We start from the raw sequence: 21,737 nt of genomic DNA, 5'->3' as shown, positions 1-21,737 counted from the left end.
TCTGGCCTAGCATGTGGCTCAAGTCTAGTTCCACCCCATTGGGGTGGCAGGTAGCCTAGTGGTTAGAGCATAGGACTAGTAACCGAAAGGTTGCAGGATCAGAACCCTGAGCTGACAAGGTGTAGAATCCCTGGTAAAAGTAAAAAATCTGTTGTTCTGCCCCTGAACAAGGCAGTTGTTCCTAGTATTTTTAACCGCTCATACAGGAGTATTAAAGGCCTAGTTCACACATTTTGTGGAAGAAAAAGGTGTTGCAGCACCCTCAGCACCCCTACTTCTCGCGGCTATGATCACAAGCTGGCGTTCCCAACAGTGACCTATGGCTGCTTGCCTATTCCCTATGGCCAATTACCATACATAATACATGTACATTACACATGAAATCGAATGACTGTATGGTTGTGCCAAAGCAGCATTTTCAACCCCCCCCCCCCTCCTCACAGTGCTATTACACGGTGACATAATTTTGTCTTACAGCATGTGTGTTTTAAATGTGGTCCTATTTAAGTTTTCTGAGCCAGGATTGAGAACCAACCACGGATGTTTGGTTAGAGTGACTTTCCATTGCATTTTCTTTCTTCTCTTAAACCCATACTGCTGATGCAGCTCTTTGGCTTTTGCAGTCACATGCTCCGTGTTTGCCAAATTTGCTATTTAGTGGCCTAGTGTAGTGGGACCCTGGCCAGCAGTGAGCAAGATGCCTCTTGAAACGCTCTCTTTGAGCGTTTATGGCTGAATTGTAAAGTAATAACTGAAAGCGATGGAAGCTGAGCTAAAAAACTGGTCTCCTGTTTGGAAGAGCAACCAGAGTGCAAGGGAGGACAATGAATGCGTAGATCTTTTGGAGGCATAGGGTTCCCCTTGGGGACAATGTTGAGTCAAATGCTGGAGCTATTTTCAACTTTTATCCTTCCTACTGAATTCAATGGTAATGTTACTATTATGGTTTGACTGCCTTGAGGGTCATAAACTCAGCAAAAAAATAAACATCCCTTTTTCAGGACCCTGTCTTTCAAAGATAATTTGTAAAAATACAAATAACTTCACAGATCTTCATTGTAAAGGGTCAAAAACACTTTCCCATGCTTGTTCAATGAACCATAAACAATTAATGAACATGCACCTGTGGAACAGTCGTTAAGACACTAACAGCTTACAGACGGTAGGCAATTAAGGTCACAGTTATGAAAACTTAGGACACTAAATAGGCCTTTCTACTGACTCTGAATAACACCGAAAGAAAGATGCCAGGGTCCCTGCTCATCGGCGTGAATGTGCCTTAGGCATGCTGCAAGGAGGCATGAAGACTGCAGATGTGGACAGAGCAATAAATAGTAATGTTCGTACTGTGAGACGCCTAAGACAGCGCTACAGGGAGAACGGACGGACAGCTGATTGTCCTTGCAGTGGCAGACCAAGTGTAACAACACCTGCACAGGATCAATACAGCTGAACGTCACACCAGTGGGACAGGTACAGGATGGCAACAACAACTGCCCGAGTTGCACCAGGAACGCACAATCCCTCTATCAAAGCTCAGACTGTCCACAATAGGCTGAGAGAGGCTGGACTGAGGGCTTGTAAGGCAGGTCCTGACCAGACATCACCGGCAACAATGTCGCCTATGGGCACAAACCCACTGTCGCTGGACCAGACAGGACGGGCAAAAATTGCTCTTCACTGACGAGTCGTGGTTTTGTCTCACCAGGGGTGATGGTCGGATTTGCGTTTATCGTCGAAGGAATGAGGGTTACATCGAGGCCTGTAGTCTGGAGCGGGATCAATTTGGAGGTGGAGGGTCCGCCGTGGTCTGGGGCGGTGTGTCACAGCATCATCGGACTGAGCTTGTTGTCATTGCAGGCAATCTCAATGCTGTGCATTACAGGGAAGACATCCTCCTCCCTCATGTGGTACCCTTCCTGCAGGCTCATCCTGGTATGACCCTCCAGCATGACAATGCCACCAGCCATACTGCTCGTTCTGTGCGTAATTTCCTGCAAGACAGGAATGTCAGTGTTCTCCAATGATCAGCGAAGAGCCCGGATCTCCAACCGATTGAGCACGTCTGGGACCTGTTGAATCAGAGGGTGAGGGCTAGGGCCATTCCCCCCAGAAATGTCTGGGAACTTGCATATGCCTTGGTGGAAGAGTGAGGTAACATCTCACAGAAAGAACTGGCAAATCTGGTGCAGTCCATGAGGAGGGGATGCACTGCAGAACGTAATGCAGCTGGTGGCCACACCAGTTACTGACTGTTACTTTCGATTTTGACCCCCTTTGTTCAGGGACACATTATTCCATTTCTGTTAGTCACATGTCTGTGGAACTTATTCAGTTTATGTCTCAGTTGTTGAATCTTGTTATGTTCATACAAATATTTACACATGTAAGTTTGCTGAAAATTAACACAGTTCACAGTGAGAGGACGTTTATGAGGTTGTGTTTTATTGCTTTAGACAAGATATTTATCACACCAGGGAAACAGTTAGCTAACATGCTAAGTAGTTGCAAAGTAGCTAGAAAAGTAGTAGGTAAAACGTTTCTAATTAGCTAAAATGCTAAAGTTGTCCGTGATGAGATTCAAACTCTCTACCTTTTGGGTTGATAGACGTTTGCATTAAAGGCTAACCCATTCACCTTGACCAACTACCCTACTTTAGCTTTTGACTTAAGTAACCATCTGTTAGCTACCAAACATAACATATCATATTAATTTGAGTGTCCAGGATATACATTTACTATGTTACGTCTAGCCTATAAGACCAAGCTGCTGGCCCAGCTCCTGCTCTGAAGCCGGCTCTGCTTTCACTCCTGCCTTGTTTTTGTTTGTACATCGGGCTGGAGGACATGTTATTGTATGGCAAGTAAGAAACACTCACCAAGGTCTCTTCTAACAAGACCCAAGTTTTCCAACCCAGCTTGGAATAACAGACAAAGCCCAATTCCTTGTAGTCTCCCACCTCCTTTCCATGATCCCCCTACCTGGTTCCTTTATCCCAGGCCTTAAGCCTCAGGCCTGGCACGATGCTCCCTTCACCTCCACTTCCTGGCCCCAACAACAAGATCTTGTTCGTGTTTTTCTGTCTGGAGGGGGAACTGAGAGTGAAAACATTTTATGTCAGACCCAGGTGTGACTCTCATGAAATCCTAACCCTAACCCTCCAAGAAAAGTAATATACTATACGCAGGGGTATTCAACTCTTACCCTGCGAGGTCCGGAGCCTGCTGGTTTTCTGTTCTACCTGATATTTAATTGCACCTACCTGGTGTCCAAGTCTAAATCAGTTCCTGATTAAAGGGGAACAATGAAAGAAAAGAGTGGAACTGGCTTTGAGGTCCAAAGTTGAGTTTGAGGGTACTATAGTGGTGATCACATGGGCAATAATAGTGGAAGCTCAGGAGGTATGATCATATACTGCTGGCAGGCTTATGGCCAAACAATGCTGATGTTTTTTGCTCTCTAAATCACATGAAGGACACCCCCCAACACGCACACTGGACTGGGTTGCACACACACACACTCATTTGATCAGAGGCCATGACTCAGCCTTTAGCTTTTTTAACAGTCTGAGTGCCCCAACCTCAGTGAACCTCTCAACCTCTGATGAGAGAATGTTATTGTTTAAGCCCCTAGTCAACAATGCCACAGGGGCTCTCCCAAAAAAACGAAAAACCCCATAACTCAATGGGGCGACTCGCAAAAACCCCTTGACCGAGGTGCTTAACCTCATTTAAGGTCCTGGTATCCGGGCATATCAATAGGCTCTGTCTGTGGAATGTTAAAACCAAGACGAACCTGCAAAGCGAGCCGGAGACCATAGTCATGCAATAATCCAATAACACACTAATGCAGGGTTTCTTAACTATGGGTTGGGAAAGGTGAGTCACGAGTTACATCTATAATTACACACTATTTATTCTTAATTTGGGTAGTTGGAGGACAATTTGGATCATGGGAGGAGCCGTCAATTTCTCATTTGGGTCCCGAAGGGAAAAAAAACGAATAAATAACCTACTCTAATGAAAGCCAAGTGACGATAATTAAACTATTTATTTATTATATAGGAACCCCCCACACACACAGACACACACAAATACACACACACAACATGTTTACAGTATGGAAACGCGCGGGGCCAATAATAGTTCTTACCGAATTAGAATAAGGACGTTAATAGTATGTAGGTTCCCAAACGTATCATTGAGAATGGGGTGCTGGTCTGGTTGAACATTGTAGACTCAAATTCCCATGGTCCTCCTTGGTTGCCCAAACACTGGTTCTCACGGCGTCGGTGTTGGCACAACAGAAGGCTTTTATCTACTCTCCCTGTTCACCCAGTATGAGTGACAAACAAACTCTTTCTATTCACTGGCGGCGGTGGAAGCTGGCCGAGAAAGGGATTGTTGTTTAATCTTTCGAGATAATCAAATTGCGTTCGGAGGACTAGTTCGGCATTCCTTACCATACCTCCAGACCTAACCTCGAGATCTCTTACAAACCATCATCCAGACCCCCAGAGACCTCCAGCAGGCCTGCACCACATCTTCTGACCCATTTCTGAACAGGTGTTTGGGGGGGGGGTTGTAGTGAGGGCTTTGTTGAGGCTGTGGGTGAATACTGCTAGAGGGATACAAAATGTATATGGGTGAAACATTCATATTAGCATTAGCAAATGGGCTTGGGATACGTGTGATGTGTTTTTATTGAGGACACAATGTATTTGGTGGTCGGTTGCGTTGAACAGTAAGTGTGTACTGGTGCAGTGAAAGGATATTGGCTGGTCATGTGTAGTAGTATTAGTTCATGGTTGATTTGTATTTGTGTGAAGGGATTATGTGGTTTTATGCACCTGTTGCTTAGTCTTGTGGTCAACAACGGGGAGTTGTGCATTGCTAAACCAATATACTTGATGGTGTGTGTTTGGGTTACAAAGAGCAGCCCTCATTCAAAGTTGTATTTGTCAAGTACAGTGAAATGCTTAACTTGCAAGCAGTATTCAATATCAAAATAGTATAACTAATAAAATATCAAAATAAAACATGAGAAATAAGAAATTAGAGAGGAAGCTATATTCAGGGTCAGTGCAAGTACCAAAATTACAGTGTGCAGGGATACTGGAGAATTTGAGGTAGATATGTACATGTACGCAGGGGATAATAGTATAGTAAACAGTATGGCAGGAGCATAAGTGTTGGGTGGGTATATGGTGGTGGTGGTGGTGAGTGTGTGTGTGTGTGTGTGTGTGTGTGTGTGTGTGTGTGTGTGTGTGTGTGTGTGTGTGTGTGTGTGTGTGTGTGTGTGTGTGTGTGTGTGTGTGTGTGTGTGTGTGTGTGTGTGTGTGTATGCAAGTGTGTGGGTGTTAGTCTAAGCGTTGGTGTTAGTCTAAGTGTGTGGAAGTGAGTGTGTGGGTGTAAGTGTGTGTCGGTGTAAGTGTAAGTGTGTGGGTGTTAGTGTGAGCGTGTGGGTGTGGGTGTGGGTGGGAGTGTGAGTGTGTGGGTGTCAGTGTCAGTGTAGGTATGATAGGCGGATATACACTGAACAAAAATATAAATTCAACATGTAAAGTGTTGGTCCTATTTTTCATCAGCTGAAATAAAAGATCCCAGAAATGTTCTATAATTATGAAGAGCTCATGTCTCTCAAAGTTGTTTATTTAATTTATTTAACCTTTTATTTAACTAGGCAAGTCAGTTAAGAACAAATTCATATTTACAATGACGGCCTACCAAAAGTCAAAAGGCCTCCTGCGGGGACGGGGGCTGGGATTAAAAATAAATTAAGTAAAAATATAGGACAAAACACACATCACGACAAGAGAGACAACACTACAAAAAGAGAGGCTTAGGATAACAACATAGCATGGCAGAAACACATGACAACAAAATGGTAGCAACACAACATGGTAGCAGCACAAAAAATGGTACAAACATTATTGCGTACAGACAACAGCACAAAGGGCAAGAAGGTAGAGGCAACAATAAATCATGCAAAGCAGCCACAACTGTCAGTAAGTGTCCATGAATGAGTCTTTGAATGAAGAAAATTAGAATAAACTGTCCAGCTTGAGCGTTTGTTGCAGCTCGTTCCAGTCGCTAGCTGCAGCGAACTGAAAAGACGAGCGACCCATGGATGTGTGTGCTTTGGGGACCTTTAACAGAATGTGACTGGTTTAGATCCCTGTTAGTGAGCATTTCTCCTTTGCCAAGATAATCCATCCACCTGACAGGTGTGGGATATCAAGAATCTAATTAAACAGCAATATCATTACACAGGTGCACCTTGTGCTGGGGACAATAAAAGGCCAATCTAAAATGTGTAGTTTTGTCACGCAACACAATGTCACAGATGTCTCATGTTTTGAGGGAACGTGCAATTGGAATGCTGACTGCAGGAATGTCTAACAGAGCTGTTGCCCAGAGAATTGAATGTTAATTTCTCTACCATAAGCCACCGCCAACGTCATTTTAGAGAATTTGGCAGTACGTCCAACGGGCTCACAACCGCAGACCATGTGTATGGCGTCGTGTGGGCAAGCGGTTTGCTGATGTCAATGTTATCAACAGAGTGTCCCATGGTGGTGGTGGGGTTATATTGTGGGCAGGCACAAGCTACAGACAACGAACACAATTGCTTTTTATCAATGGCAATTTCAATGCACAGAGATACTGTGACGAGATCCGGACTCACATTGTCGTGCCATTCATCAGCCGCCATCACCTCATGTTTCAGCATGATAATGCACAGGCCCATGTCACAAGGATCTGTACACAATTCCTGGAAGCTATAAATGTCCCAGTTCTTTCATGGCCCGCATACTCACCAGACATGTCACCCATTGACCTTGTTTGGGATGCTCTGCATCGACGTGTACGACAACGTGTTCCAGTTCCCACCAATATCCAGAAACTTCGCACAGCCATTGTTGAGGAGTGGGACAACATTCCACACGGCCAAAATCAACAGCCTGATCAACTCTGTGTTGGAGATGTGTCGTGCTGCATGAGGAAAATGATGCTCACACCAGATACTGACTGGTTTTCTGATCCATGCCCCTACCTAATGGGCCTAATGAATTTAAATAAATTGACTGATTTCCTTTTCTGAACTGTAAAATTGTTGAATATTGCATTTTATATATTTTTTTCAGTAAACATGTAAACAGGGTTGAAAAGTGACTGGTAGCAGGAATGTATGAACACTTATGGTAATATATTAATGGTAATATACACTGAGTGCACAAAACATTAAGAACACCTGCACTTTCCATGACAGACTGACTAGGTGAATCCAGGTGAAAGCTATGATCCCTTATTGATGTCACTTCAGTCAGTGTAGATGAAGGGGAGGAGACAGGTTAAAGAAGGATTTTACATGTAAACTGGAGCAGTAGTGACCATTACCAGGATAAATAGATAGATAATCAACGAACAGCAGCGCAGTGTTAGCAGTACATCTAATCAATCATTATTTTAGCAGTATCGTACACCGTAAAACCATGAAACATGTGACACATTTATAAGCTAAACATTAGTCTTTAAAACTTAAACATTTGGCATTTAGATTAGCCAATAAGTGTTCTCATCTTAAACACAGTGTTTAGAATGTAAGAATGAACATACTAGTCGGCTTTTTCCTGTCAGCTTCCAAGCAGGAGAGCACCTACTGTATATCTCCTAAGTTCAGTGTTGACTTTCCCATCATCCTGTTGAGAGTGTATTTAGTCGCTACAACGGGATGTGACTTTCCATGCCTTTTATTCAGATCAGTGTTGGGTATGTCTGTCACCTTACCAACATTTTGACACAACTGAACAGGACATTTGATTCAAGAAATATTTTCAATCGTGTAGTGATGTTGTTGCTCCCGAGTGGCGCAGCGGTCTAAGGCACTGCATCTCAGTGCTAGAGGTGTCACTACAGACCTTGGTTCAATCCCAGGCTGTATCACAACTGGCTGTCATCGGGAGTCCCGTAGGGCTGTGCACAAATGACCCAGCATCATCCGGGTTGGGTGAGGGTCATTGTAAAATAAGAATTTGTTCTTAAGCCCTCAGTGATGTGGACACCAAGGAACTTAGTGTGTGTATATGTGTGCTTGTGTGGGTGCATGTGTGTGTGCTTGCGTGCATACCTGTGTATGTGTACATGCTTGCGTGCATACCTGTATGTAAATGCATGCATGTGTATGTGTGTGCGCGCATATGTGTGTGTCGGTTCATAGCCTGGTCTCGTGGTTAGACCGTTTAGACGTGGGCTCCAGGATCAGTGAGCAGTAGGAATCTGTGTTTGTTTGGCTTGTCTGGATCTGTCTCTTCCCAACTCGGATCACTGGAGCATGGGATGGGAATTTGACCACCAGGTGGGTCTGTGGTCTGTACATGTTGCCCCATCCATGGTCTTCCTGATCACTAGCGTTCCTGAGAATCCTATAGGATTCCATATAATGGGAACTGGGAATGCTGACTCTTGTCCTCATCCATCTTGCTTGTGCAGTATGTCAACACAAAGTGTTTATTCAACACAAACACACTTATGTACACACAGACACATGTACACAAACACACAAACACATACACAAATACACACTACACTCATGTACACAGACGTACACACACATGTACACAGACACATGAACACACTAAAACAAACACACACACATACCTCCATCATCCATGTTGATGGTTTTGTGTATGGCCCCCATGGTCCCATTGACTGTGTCAGTATTTGCACTGTGTAATGTATGGTCTTGCTGAAAGCTGTGGCATAGTGTGCTACAGAAGAGAGTGGGAGAGATGAGAAGAGATGTTGACAGGACTGTACTCCTTGAGAAGAACCATGGTCTTACTTTGACTCTTAGAAGCAACTGGAACCTAAGAGATCAACACCCATAACTCCTAACTTGAGATCAACACCCGTAACTCCTAAATTGAGTCCGACACTCATAACTCAGACTGTAAATCATGCTTTTTTTGTCAATGGAAGATTTGCATGGACATTTGAATAATGCACACAGATTTTTTTAAAGTTAACATCTGGTCATCTCTCTGTCCCTACCCTATGTACTTCCATAGAGAGAGAGTGCATCATTATTTCCTACTCACATGTCTCCAGCCTATAGGCCAGCCTGCTTAGTCTGACCTCATTAAACTAGCTCCTAACCCCAATTAGCCCTCTTGGATGGAGGATGGGGTGTGGGAGTGGGTTTGTCCACTCTAATTCAAGGAGAGAGAGAGAGACCATTGTTTCAGAAGAACTCCAGACTGGGAGTAGTAGTCAGTCCCCCTCCTTCTCAGCCCAGAGCACATAAAATCCCCAGGAAGGATTATTAGCATTAAAGTGCCATTCACAATAAATACAACATTAAATGGCCTCCCTCGATCGCCTCAGGGGAGCCCTGCCCAAGGGCAAACTTTTAGGGCAAAATGCTGCAAGGGAATATTAGATTAGTGCTTTCCCCCTGGTGTGTTTGACATGGAGGGCAGAGGGGTTGAGGGTAAGCCGTACTGGCCACATCCGAGAAAGAGGAAATGTGTGAAGGGGTTGTAGACAGGGGAGCAGTGGTGAGGGGAAGAGCACAGGCCTGTATCCACAAAGCATCTCAGAAAAGGTCTTAGGAATCCTGTTTTAAGACTATAAACACTCCCAGCTCAAGAGTATGTTTTAGGGTGATGTTAAGACACTGCCCAGACAAACTCTGAGCCAGGAGTAAAATCAACTCATAATAGTTTATCTCAGCTGGTAATCACAACAGTTTGAGATACCGCAAAGGAAAGATAGTGATGACGCTCATTGACATTGTTGCAAATTGAGGATAAACCAGCTAGCATCGTCAGCTGTGAACTCTATAGCACGCTTCAAACAACCATGGTGAATGTCACTTTTATTACAATAATCATCATTATTTAGAAACACTCGTCTCGCCCGTTTTAACAACTCTAAATCGCTTTGACACAGTAGGCATCAAGTCACTTGCCGATAATGTTGCATACAACCTTGCATACAATGTTTGAAAGGCATAGCCACGGGAAGTATGGGTGCTGCAGCATCACTTGAAAAATCTGAAAAAATTAAATATATTGAAATATTTTATTGTTTCACAAAAGTAGTGCACTGGGCCTTTACTAGTCCTGTATCAGCGGACCGATATCGTGAAAAAAATGTTTTCTTGCCCTCACCCTGTCGGTGAAAAAATCGCATCAGCCCCACCCCCAAACATCTTCCTGCAGCTATGTTGAAAGGTCTATAATTTTAACACAATCAAAGTTAACATAAGCCCTAGATGCCTTTTAATTGTCCAATTTATAGGCATGCCCAATTTAGACATCGTTTTTAACAACGTGATGTTGCGCTCCAAATGGATAACTTCAAATAACATGATAATTAAATCATCAAAAGAAAAATGTGTTTATTTATTAACCTAGTGGTTATAAGTATTCATGTATATCATGTGAAATGGGCCTAATGTGAAATCATTGTCAAAAGCGCAGGAGATACTTTTGCATGTAGGTCTAGATTATTTATGGATTGATCATAGGCCTATATGCTGTGGGGATGTTTTTCAGCGGCAGGGACCGGGAGACTAGTCAGGATCGAGGGAAAGATTAATGGAGCAAAGTACAGAGAGATCCTTGATGAAAACCTGCTCCAGAGCGAAGGTTCACCTTCCAACAGGACAACGACCCTAAGGACACAGCCATGACAACGCAGGAGTGGCTGCGGTACAAATCTCTGAATGTCCTTGAGTGGCCCAGCCGAGCTCGGATTTGAACCCAATCGAACATCTCTAGAGAGACCTGAAAATAGCTGTGCAGCAACGCTCCCCATCCAACCGTACAGAGCTTGAGACGATCTGCAGAGAAGAATGGGAGAAACTCCCCAAATACAGGTGTGCCAAGCTTGTTGCGTCATACCCAAGAAGACTCGAGGCTGTAATCGCTGTCAAAGGTGCTTCAATAAATTAGCAAAAAATATGTTTTTTGCACTGTCATTATGGGGTATTGTGTGTAGATTGACGAGGGGGAAAAAAACAATTTAATACGTTTTAGTATTAGGCTGTAACAGAATGTGGAAAAAGTCAAGAGGTTCCGTATGCACTGTATGTAGCAAACGTAACTTAAGTAGATACAGTGGCTCAGTGGGTTGGACAGAACATAGTGCTAGCATCACATGTCAACAAAGAGCAAATACACTATGTCCAGCTGTGACCAACTGTATTCAGAATTTTTGTTGTTGTTATTATACTTTGTTTGTTTGCTTGAGTCTGCCTGGAGTACCAGATGGGCAGGCTTTGCACTTTTAGGACTATTCCATTGGTTCAATTCATCCAAGCAAACTCAATCAAGCACAGCTACAGTTCGCGCAAAGATTTCAGATACATTTTTTCAGGTCTAGTATTAACACAAAAATCCCTCATACAGCTACCGCTAACGACCCCAAAATACCGCAATACCCCAATGACTAGACCTCTGTGGTGATAGGGCTGAATCCAGGCGAGTGGTGTGTGGTGTATAAGTGAGTGATGCTGGGGGTCTAGTAGTGTCAACATGGGGAATGTGTGAACCAGTGCCCTGCCTGCCAGACATCAGTTCAAGGCACCATAAAGCATGCTACTGGACACCGATGTCAGTTCAACGTCTATTTTGATTTACATTTGGTTGAGTTGTCAACTAATGTGAATTCAACATAAAATCAACAAATAAATTCATCATGTCATTGGATTTAGGTTAAAAGTGTGAAAAAAAGAGAACATTCCTTTGTTAACTTTTTGCAAATCCAATTAGTTTTCCACGTTGATTCAACATCATCACATTGAATATATTGGTTGAAATAACTTGGAAACAACATTGATTCAACCAGTTTCTGCCCAGTGGGATGTTAGTAGAGGCCTACGATTGGGCCAGGGCTGAATTCTGCCACTAATTTACAGGGACTCCAGGTCTGTTCTGCACAGAACAATGGCCACTGTGTGAAAAGACTCTTACGCTGGTATTTGATTTGTCCCAAGTAGCTGGATGGAGTCTGGAGTTGGGTTAGGAATGTGGATATGAAAAAGTGTGTGGGGTGAGGTCTGTGGGGGGGGGGGTTCTCTGTGTGTGTGTGTGTTTTGTCTTTCTGTCTAACAACATTTTTTAATAGGTACACAACTATTAACAAAAATGATACATAGTCCCTTCTTTCACTCACCAACGGAGTCTGAAAAGGATCTTGAATTGCCAACATGTGTGTGTTGTTTTTTAGACTTCCTTACTCTTGACCCTCAGTGACCAGCCCAGTGCAGACCAGCCTGTGTAGGTCAGTAGTTAGCTTTGCTGTGGATGAATGGCATTACCACTGAGTCGTGTTATGGTAGTACGTGTTGTTGTGATTTGCGGGTTGACTCACAACCTGCAGTCTCCACCGTTATATCTGTGGAGCGGGCAGGTTTAGGGTCATTAAATACTGTGGGGATGAAGGGCGGGTGGGTTGAATAAAGAGAAAACAATACCTTACAAAGTCTTGTAAATAAGAATTTGTTCTTAACTGACTTGCCTAGTTAAATAAAGGTTAAATAAAAATAAATAAATGTATAATTCTTGTACAATTTATATCTATAGGCTACATTGAGGTTTTTATTTCATTATTTTAAGCTATCTGGCATTAGTGCGTAAGTCTAAGCTTCAGGGCCTAACTGTACATGCACCAAATAGCCTACACGGCAATCGCCAAATGCTTTGGGGAACAGGCAGAAAAATGTATCCATGGAGGCAAAAAGGACACTGTCAAAGTTGAATTCAATAAGAGAAAAGCTGCCAAATGGAGTTGAAAATAAAGAGATAGGAGAGGTAATAAGAGGATGATAACAGTGCCTAATATGTTAGTTTAGTTTATTAGGAGTGCCATTAGCTACTGCACATGCAGCAGCTACTCTTTCTGGGTTCCACATAAAACGTACAAATACATGACAAAGTACAGAACAGTAATAGATAACAAACAACATAAGATATAACATTAAATTCAAATGTTGTACGTGTATGGGAAAGACACCAAGACACAGCAAAAATACTATTGACACACTATTCATATATACATATTCATATTCTTATATCCAGTACAGTTAAATTTGATCTTTAGAAAGAGGAGAGGTTCTGCGATACAAGATGTTTTTTAAAGCTGAACTTGCTTTTTGACTGAGTAACCTCTGGTGGCAGAGCATTCCACCATGACATGACTGTATAAATAACTGAGCGACGCATGAAATCTATTTTTGTTTTGGGTACCCTGAAGAAACCCATAGTGGTGTGTCTGGTGGGGTATGTATGTCTGTTTGAAGTGTATGCGAATAGATTATACAAGTGGTTAGGCATTTTTAACACACAAATGTTTCTTAAAAAGACTAGAAGAGAAGTAGGGAATTTTTCCTCAACCCTCAACCATGAAAGACTATCGTGCATGTTGTTGATGTTAGTTCTGTGTGTGCAGTTAACGGCAAGGCGCGCTGCTTTGTTTTGAGCCAGCTGCAGCTTTGCTAGGTCTTTCTTTCCTGCACCTGACCATATTACCGGACAGTAGTCAAGATGAGACAATATCAAAGCCTGAACATTTAGTAACATTTTTGTGTAAAAAATGCAGAAGATCTTTTTATAACAGAAATACCTCTCCCCATCTTCACAACAACTTTTTCAAAATGACTTGACCATGATAACTGACCATCCAATCATAATCCTACGAGTTCAGTTTCTTCAACTCATTCAATGGTCACACCCTTTATGCAAAACTTCCAGTTGAGGTTTAGGTCTAAGAGAATGCTTTGAACCAAATACAAGTTTTTTCTAAGACTCGGTGGCTGTAGGTGCTGATGTGTAGAGTGTGCAATCATCAGCATACATAGTGATTTTAGCTTATTGTAAGACAAGGTGCAAATCATTTGTAAAAATAGAGAAAGGTAACGGCCCAAGGAAACTGCCTTGAGGGATCCCGCAGTGTACATATCTGATGGTAGAGAAGCTTCCATTGAAGAATCCTCTCTGAATTCTATTGGATAAGTAACTCTCCAACCATGTGATGGCAGGTGATGTAAAATCATAACAATTTTTTTTTTCAACAACAAATTATGATCAATAACATCAAAGACTGCACTGAAAAAAAGCTGATATTATTTCAACCACAGAAAATACAGTAATGACACGGGAAAAGCTGCATGTATCTAATTATAGACAAGTTGACTAACAAATAAGCGACCAAAATGTTGGAAATTATAAGCAGAAACATAGTCTATCTAAAGCATTCAGACCCCTTGACTTTTTGTTACATTACAGCCTTATTCTAAAATGTATTATATTGTGGTTTTTTGCTCATTAAATGACAAAGCAAAAACAGGTTTTAGAAATTTGGGCAAATGTATAAAAAATTTGAACTTAAATATTACATTTACATAAGTATTCAGACCCTTTAATCGGTACTTACAGCCTTGAGTCTTCTTGGGTATGACACTACACGCTTGACACACTGGTATTTGGGGATTTTCTCCCATTCTTCTCTGCAGATCCTCTCAAGCTCTGTCAGGTTGGATGGGGAGCATTGCTGCACAGCTATTTTCAGATCTCTCCAGAGATGTTTGATCAGGTTCAAGTCCGGCTCTGGCTGGGACACTCAAGGACATTCAGAGACTTGTCCCGAAGTCACTCCTGCATTGTCTTGGCTGAATGCTTAGGGTCGTTGTCCTGTTGGAAGGTGAATCGTCACCCCAGTCTGAGGTTCTGACCGCTCTGGAACAAGTTTTCATCAAGGATCTCTCTGTACTTTGCTCTGTTCATCTTTCCCTCGATATTGACTAGTCTCCCAGTCCCTGCCGCTGAAAAACCTCCCTACAGCATAATGCTGCCACCACCATGCTTCACAGTAGGGATGGTGCCAGGTTTCCTCCAGACGGACGCTTGACATTCAGGCAAATAGTTCAATCTTGCTTTCATCAGACCAGAGAATATTGTTTCTCATGGTCTGAGAGTCCTTTAGGGGCCTTTTGGCAAACTCCAAGCGGGCTGTCATGTGCCTTTTACTGAGGAGTGGCTTCCATCTGGCCACTCTACCATAAAGGCCTGATTGGGGGAGTAATGCCTAGAAGGTAGTCATTCTAGAAGGTTCTCCCATCTCCACAGATGAACTCTGGAGCATTGTCAGAGTGATCATCGGGTTGTTGGTCACCTCCCTGACCAAGGCCCTTCTCCCCTGATTGCTCAGTTTAGAGTCTTGGTGGTTCCAAACTTCCATTTAAGAATGATGGAGGCCACTGTGTTCTTGGGGACCTTCAAGGCTGCAGACATTTTTTGGTATCCTTCCCCAGATCTGTGACTCGACAAAATCCTGTCTCAGAGCTCTACGGACAATTCCTTCGACCTCATGGCTTGGTATTTGCTCTGACATGCACTGTCAACTGTCAGACCTTATATAGACAGGTGTGTGCCATTTCAAATCATGTCAAAACAATTGAATTTACCACAAGTGGACTCCAATCAAGTTGTAGAAACATCTCAAGGATGATCAATGGAAACAGCATGCACCTGAGCTCAATTTCGAGTCTCATAGCAAAGGGTCTGAATACTTATGTAAATAAGGTATTTCTGTTTTTGCTTTGTCATTATGGGGTATTGTGTATAGATTTACGAGGAAAATGGTTTATCCATTTTATTATAAGGCTCTAACGTAACAAAATGTGGAAAAAGGAAGAGATCTGAATACTTTCCGAATGCACTGTATATCAGGCAAAAATAAATCCTGCACAGGTTTGAGGATTCCAGATTTCCTGCTTATTCCCTCCTGATTCCGGGAAACATCCAGCCGTGATTTTGTGAAAACCAGGGAATTTTATGAAAATTCCAGGAATTTTGCAACCCTATGTGTGTTTGCTCTTGCACCAGTAATATACGAAATTCATGTTCTTTCTTGATTTTGCATGTATTAGGTCATGATTTAGGCATCTACAATGCCTTCAGAAAGTATTCATACCCCTTGACTTATCCCTAGTTTTGTTGTTACAACCTGAATTTAAAATTTATTAAATTATTTATTTTTATCTAAGACACAAAAATGACAAAGTGAAAATTTCGACAATTTATTGAAAATGAAATACAGAAAGGTCTCATTTACATAAGTATTCACACCCCTGAGTCAATACATGTTAGAATAACCTTTGGCAGGGATTACAGCTGTGAGTCTTTCTGCGTGAGTCTCTAAGAGCTTTGCATACCTGCATTGTACAGTTATTATTTTTTTAATTCTTCAAGCTCTGTCAAGTTCGTTGTTGATCATTGCGAGACAGCCATTTTCATGTATTGCCATATATTTTCAAGACGATTTAAGTAAAAACTAGAAAAAGGCAACTCAGGAACATTCAATGTCGTCTTGGTAAGCAGCTCCAGTGTATATTTGGCCTTGTGATTTAGGTTATTGTCCTGCTGAAAGATGAATTTGTCTCCCAGTGTCTGTTGGAAAGCAGACTGAGCCATGTTTTCCTCTAGGATTTTGCCTATGCTGAGCTCTATTCGGTTTATTTTGTGTTAGATTTGCCACAAACATAACGCTTTGTATTCAGGACATAAAGTTAATTTCTTTGCCATATTTTTTGCAGTTTTACTTTAGTGCCTTGTTGCAAACAGGATGCATGTTTTGGAATATTTTTATTCTGTACAAGCTTCCTTCTTTTCACTCTGTCATTTAGGTTAGTATTGTGGAGTAACTACAATGTTGTTGATCCAGCCTCCGTTTTCGCCTATCACAGCCATCAAACTCTGTAACTGTTTTAAAGTCACTATTGGCCTCATGATGAAATCCCTGAGTGGTTTCCTTCCTCTTCGGCAACTGAGTTGTAGTGACTGGGTGTATTGATACACCATCCAAAGTGTAATTAATAACTTCACCATGCTCAAAGGGATATTCAATGTCTGCTTTTTTTACCCATCTACAAATAGGTGTCCTACTTTGCAAGGCATTGGAAAACCTCCCTGGTCTTTGTGGTTGAACCTGTGTTTGTAATTCACTGCTCGACTTAAGGAACTTACAGATATTTGTGTGTGTGGGGTACAGAGATGAGGTAGTCGTTCAAGAATCATGTTAAACACTATTATTGCACACAGAGTGAGTCCATGCATTTTCTTATGTGACTTGTTAAGCACATTTTTACTCCTGAGCTTATTTAGGCTTGCCATAACAAAGGGGTTGAATATTTATTGACTCAAAGCATTTCAGCTTTTCATTTTGAATGAATTTGTAAAAAATGTTTTTTTTAATATAATTCCACTTTGACAATATGGGGTATTGTGTGTAGGCCAGTGACACAATATTTCAATTTAATCCATTTTAAATTCAGTCTGTAACGCAACAAAATTTAGAAAAAGTCAAGGGGTGTGAATACTTTCTGAAGGCACTGTACCGACTTTCTTAGAAAAGAGGGTTTTTTTAATCAGAAAGTGCCTTCAGAAAGTATTCACCCCCCACACACACACATTTTGTTGTGTCACAGCTTGAACTTAAAATTGATTCAATTGAGATTGGTTTGTCACTGGCCTACACACAGTACCCAATAACGTCAAAGTGGAATTACGGTTTTCTAATTTGTTTCTAATTTTAATAAAAAATGAAAAGTGGAAATGTCTTGAGTCAATGAGTATTCAACCCCTTAAAAATATTCCAAAACATGCATCCTGGTTGCAACTAGATACTAAAGTAACACTGCAAAAAATTGTCAAAGCAATTCACTTTTTGTCCTGAATACAAGGTGTTAAGTTTGGGGCAAATCCAATACAATACATTACTGACTACCACTGCATATTTTGCAAACATCATGTTATGGACATGCTTGTAATCGTTAAGGACTGGGGAGTTTCTCGGGATAAAAAGAAATGGAATGAAGCTAAGCATGGGCAAAATTCTAGAGGAAAACCTATTTCGGTTTTTATTTCCACCAGACGCTGGGAGATAAATTCACCTTTCAGCAGGACAATAACCTTAAACACAAGGCCAAATCTACACTAGAGTTGCTTACCAAGAAGACATTGAATGCTCCTCAGTGGCCGAGTTATGGCAAGACCTGAAAATTGTAGTCTAGCAATGATCAAACACAAATTTGAAAGAGCTTGAATATTTTTTATAATAATGGGCAATTGTTACACAATCCAGTTGTGGAAAGCTCTTACAGGCTTACCCAGAAAGACTCACAGCTGTAATTGCTGCCAAAGGTGCTTCTACAAAGTATTGACTCAGGGGTGTGAATACCTATGTAAATTAGATATTTCTGTATTTAATTTTCTATACATTTGCAAACATTTCTAAAAACATGTAATCAATTTTGAAATCAGACTGTAACACAACAAAACGTGGAATAAGTCAATGGGTATGAATAATTTCTGAAGGCACTGTACATATACCCAGCCAAGGCAAAGAACCTTGAGGCATAGCCATGGGAAGTAGGAGTGTTGAGGGTGCTGCAGCACCCGCTGAAAAATCTGAGTAAAATATATTAATTTTAAAAAGTATGTATATTTTTTCTCACAAAATTAGTGCACTGGACCTTTACTAGTACTGTATTAGGGGAACGATGTAGCACTTCAGCACCGCCGCATAATTTGGGCCGAAAGGTGGCTGTTATAATTGCTATTATAAACATGTTTCCTACGTAATTAGAACAGTAAACAATACATTTTGCGTCATACGCATGGTATATTGTCTCGTATACCACGACTTTCAGCCAGTCAGCATCCAGGGCTTGAATGCCCCGGTTATAAATAAGCAATAAGGTACGAGGGGGTGTGGTATATGGCCAATATACCATGGCTTAGGGCTGTTCTTAAGCACGACGCAATGTGGAGTGCCTGGATACAGCCCTTAACCGTGGTATATTGGCCATATACCACAAACCCTGAGGTGCATTATTGCTATTATAAACTGGTTACCAACGCAATTAGAACAGTACAAATATTTTTATTGTCATTCCCATGGTATACGGTCTGATATACCACGGCTTTCAGCCACTCAACATTCAGGGCTCGAACCACCCGGTTTATGACATTTTAAAAACTGGGTAGGTTGAGCCCTGAATGCTGATTGGCTGAAAGCCGTGGCATATCGGATCGTATCACGGGTATGACAAAACACTTTTTACTGCTCTAGTTGCAAGTGATAGAACCCTTTCTGGTTCTACAAGGATTTATTTCTAAGAATGTAGTGTAAACTAACCTGGCCCAGCTCAACCTCAGGAATGTCATTTTCTGATTGGAGACTTGGAGCAGATTATGGGCGGGAGTCTTGGTTTTACAGTGCCTATAAAAAGCAAGCTGAATGAGCACAGACAATGACAAAGCATGTTACCTTGTTGAGAATTGCCTGGGAGGGCCTAAATGGCAAAGACGCCATTTATAGAACGACAGGCTCCACAATAGCCAAAACTAAGAGCAACTTATTAAGAATTTCTCAATATATAGTTTGTTTATAGCTAGCTTTGTCTTCACAGATAGATGACTCTTTATTCTCAACCCATCAGATTGGAGATGGTGTTCCTCGCTCATCAATTTGACTTCTCTCCTGTCCTATTATTTTGCTTTTCAATAATTTAATTAAATTTTGGGGCTCCCGAGTGGCGCAGTGGTCTAAGGCACTGCATCTCAGTGCTAGAGGCGTCACTACATACCCTGGTTCGATTCCAGACTGTATCACAACCGGCCATGATTGGGAGTCCCATAGGGCGGCGCACAATTGGCCCAGCGTCGTCCAGGTTAGTGTTTGGCTGGGGTAGGCCGTCATTGTAAATAAGAATTTGTTCTTAACTGACTTGCCCAGTTAAATAAAAATAAATCAATAAATAGGAATGGAGAGAGTTTTAACACTGAGGCAAGCAATTAGCATCCCAGGCAAACTGAAAGCTTGGGATGGTGAGACGATAACAGCTCAGAATGTTGAGGGTCCCATATGACAGATCCCTGTTGTAAACAGCCAATGATCTAACCGAGTATTAAAGAGTAGATGACAGACTTGTACCAAGAAGCCGATGACAGATCAGAATAGTGATGCATTAATGACAGAATGATGGTGTAACACATCTAAGGTGGTCAATGTCTTGTCTGTGGGTGCATGTGTACGTGTGTGTGCATGCGTGGTTTACAACCAAGTCTACCCTCACAGTACAAGCAAGTCCACAGGCCTGCGCTTTGTAAGAGCAGGCAGATGGAATTTATGAAGCTATGTGTGCTTTTCCAAAACAAAACCAACTGACATGGAAATAACAACTGCAGTCGAAAGTGGAAGTGCATTTTGGTACATTGGTTCTCACTCTTATGTTCTTTCAGTCCCAGGAGGAAGAAGGCCAGTGTTGATATTGGGGATGGCGGTAGCAGGAGGCCGTGGCAGCTAGGCCGCTAAAGTCACCTGTATGTAGCTGTGGCATGTTATGCTAGGTGCACTAGGGATGGAATGTAAGATCACACTGAAGCTAGTATACTGAACACCAGACATGACTCAGCTTAGAATCATCATCAGCCAAAACCACTTGACAAATTCAGTAGAGAATGTATGAAAAATCTATAATTTAGCCCAAACTACTACCTCTTCCCCTACTGTATTTATTTTATTTATTTTGCTCCTTTGCACCATATTATTTATATTTTAACTTTGAACTTTCTTCAAACTACAAATCTACCATTCCAGTGTTTTTCTTGCTATACTTTATTTACTTTGCCACCATGGCATTTTTTTGCCTTTACCTCCCTTATCTCACATCATTTGCTCACATTGTATATAGTCTTATTTTTTTCTACTGCATCATTGATTGTATGTTGTTTTACTCCATGTGTAACTCTGTTTTTGTATGTTGTCGAACTGCTTTGCTTTATCTTGGTCAGGTCGCAATTGTAAATGAGAACTTGTTCTCAACTAGCCTACCTGGTTAAATAAAAGTGAAATAAATAAATAAATAAAATGTAAACTTGGAAAGGCAGATATTTATGTTGTTAAAAACAAAGTTGTTTGTTCTACTCAAATGGGTAATGGGTGTCTTACACAAGACTGGGGACACCTGGAGGAATGCCGTTGACACTAAAAATGTCGACGCACTAGCTAACCTACAACACTATAGTCTAGTCAGAACCTTATGTTCATTTCCTATGCAGGTGCCCAAAGTGGCAAAAACGGGATAAAGCTACAGGTGGTAGCGACCTCACTTCCTTTTAGCCTTAACACTTCGTTCAGCTGTTGCTCAACCTACATCCATCCACCAACAATCTTGTACTTTTTTGATGGCTTTTGGGTTGGCGATGATTTATTCTGAATTATTAGAAAGGTTGTCATATACGGTTACTTTAATATTGAATAAACACACTAGATTACATGTGGACTTTGAGTCAAGAAAATAAGTATTCCATTTAAGATCTTCATCTTGGATGAATAATATGGGTAGGCAATGAACTGGTCAAAGCATTTTAGAGCCTGCAAGGCTATAAGCTTGCATGCTTGGGCAATGAGGAGGTAGTGCAAATACAGAAAAGTTATTAAGGCCTTGTCACACTGCATTGTTCTTAGCCCCTGGCTTGCCTTAGCCCTTGGCTAAGACTGACCCTGGGCTAGCTTAGCATGTGTTCACATAAGCAGGGCTAACTGAAACCGATTGTCACTTTTCTGGAGTAGAATATTCAAATTAGGGGACTGTGATTGGCTCACCCTGGGCTAAGGTTGGCGCTATCCTACATTTAACATGTGCAAGTGTAATCAGTCGCTTA

Source organism: Salmo trutta, chromosome 39 (assembly GCF_901001165.1).
Source record: "Salmo trutta chromosome 39, fSalTru1.1, whole genome shotgun sequence".
Taxonomy (NCBI): Eukaryota; Metazoa; Chordata; class Actinopteri; order Salmoniformes; family Salmonidae; genus Salmo; species Salmo trutta.
Note: the sequence above shows the minus strand (reverse complement) of the source record.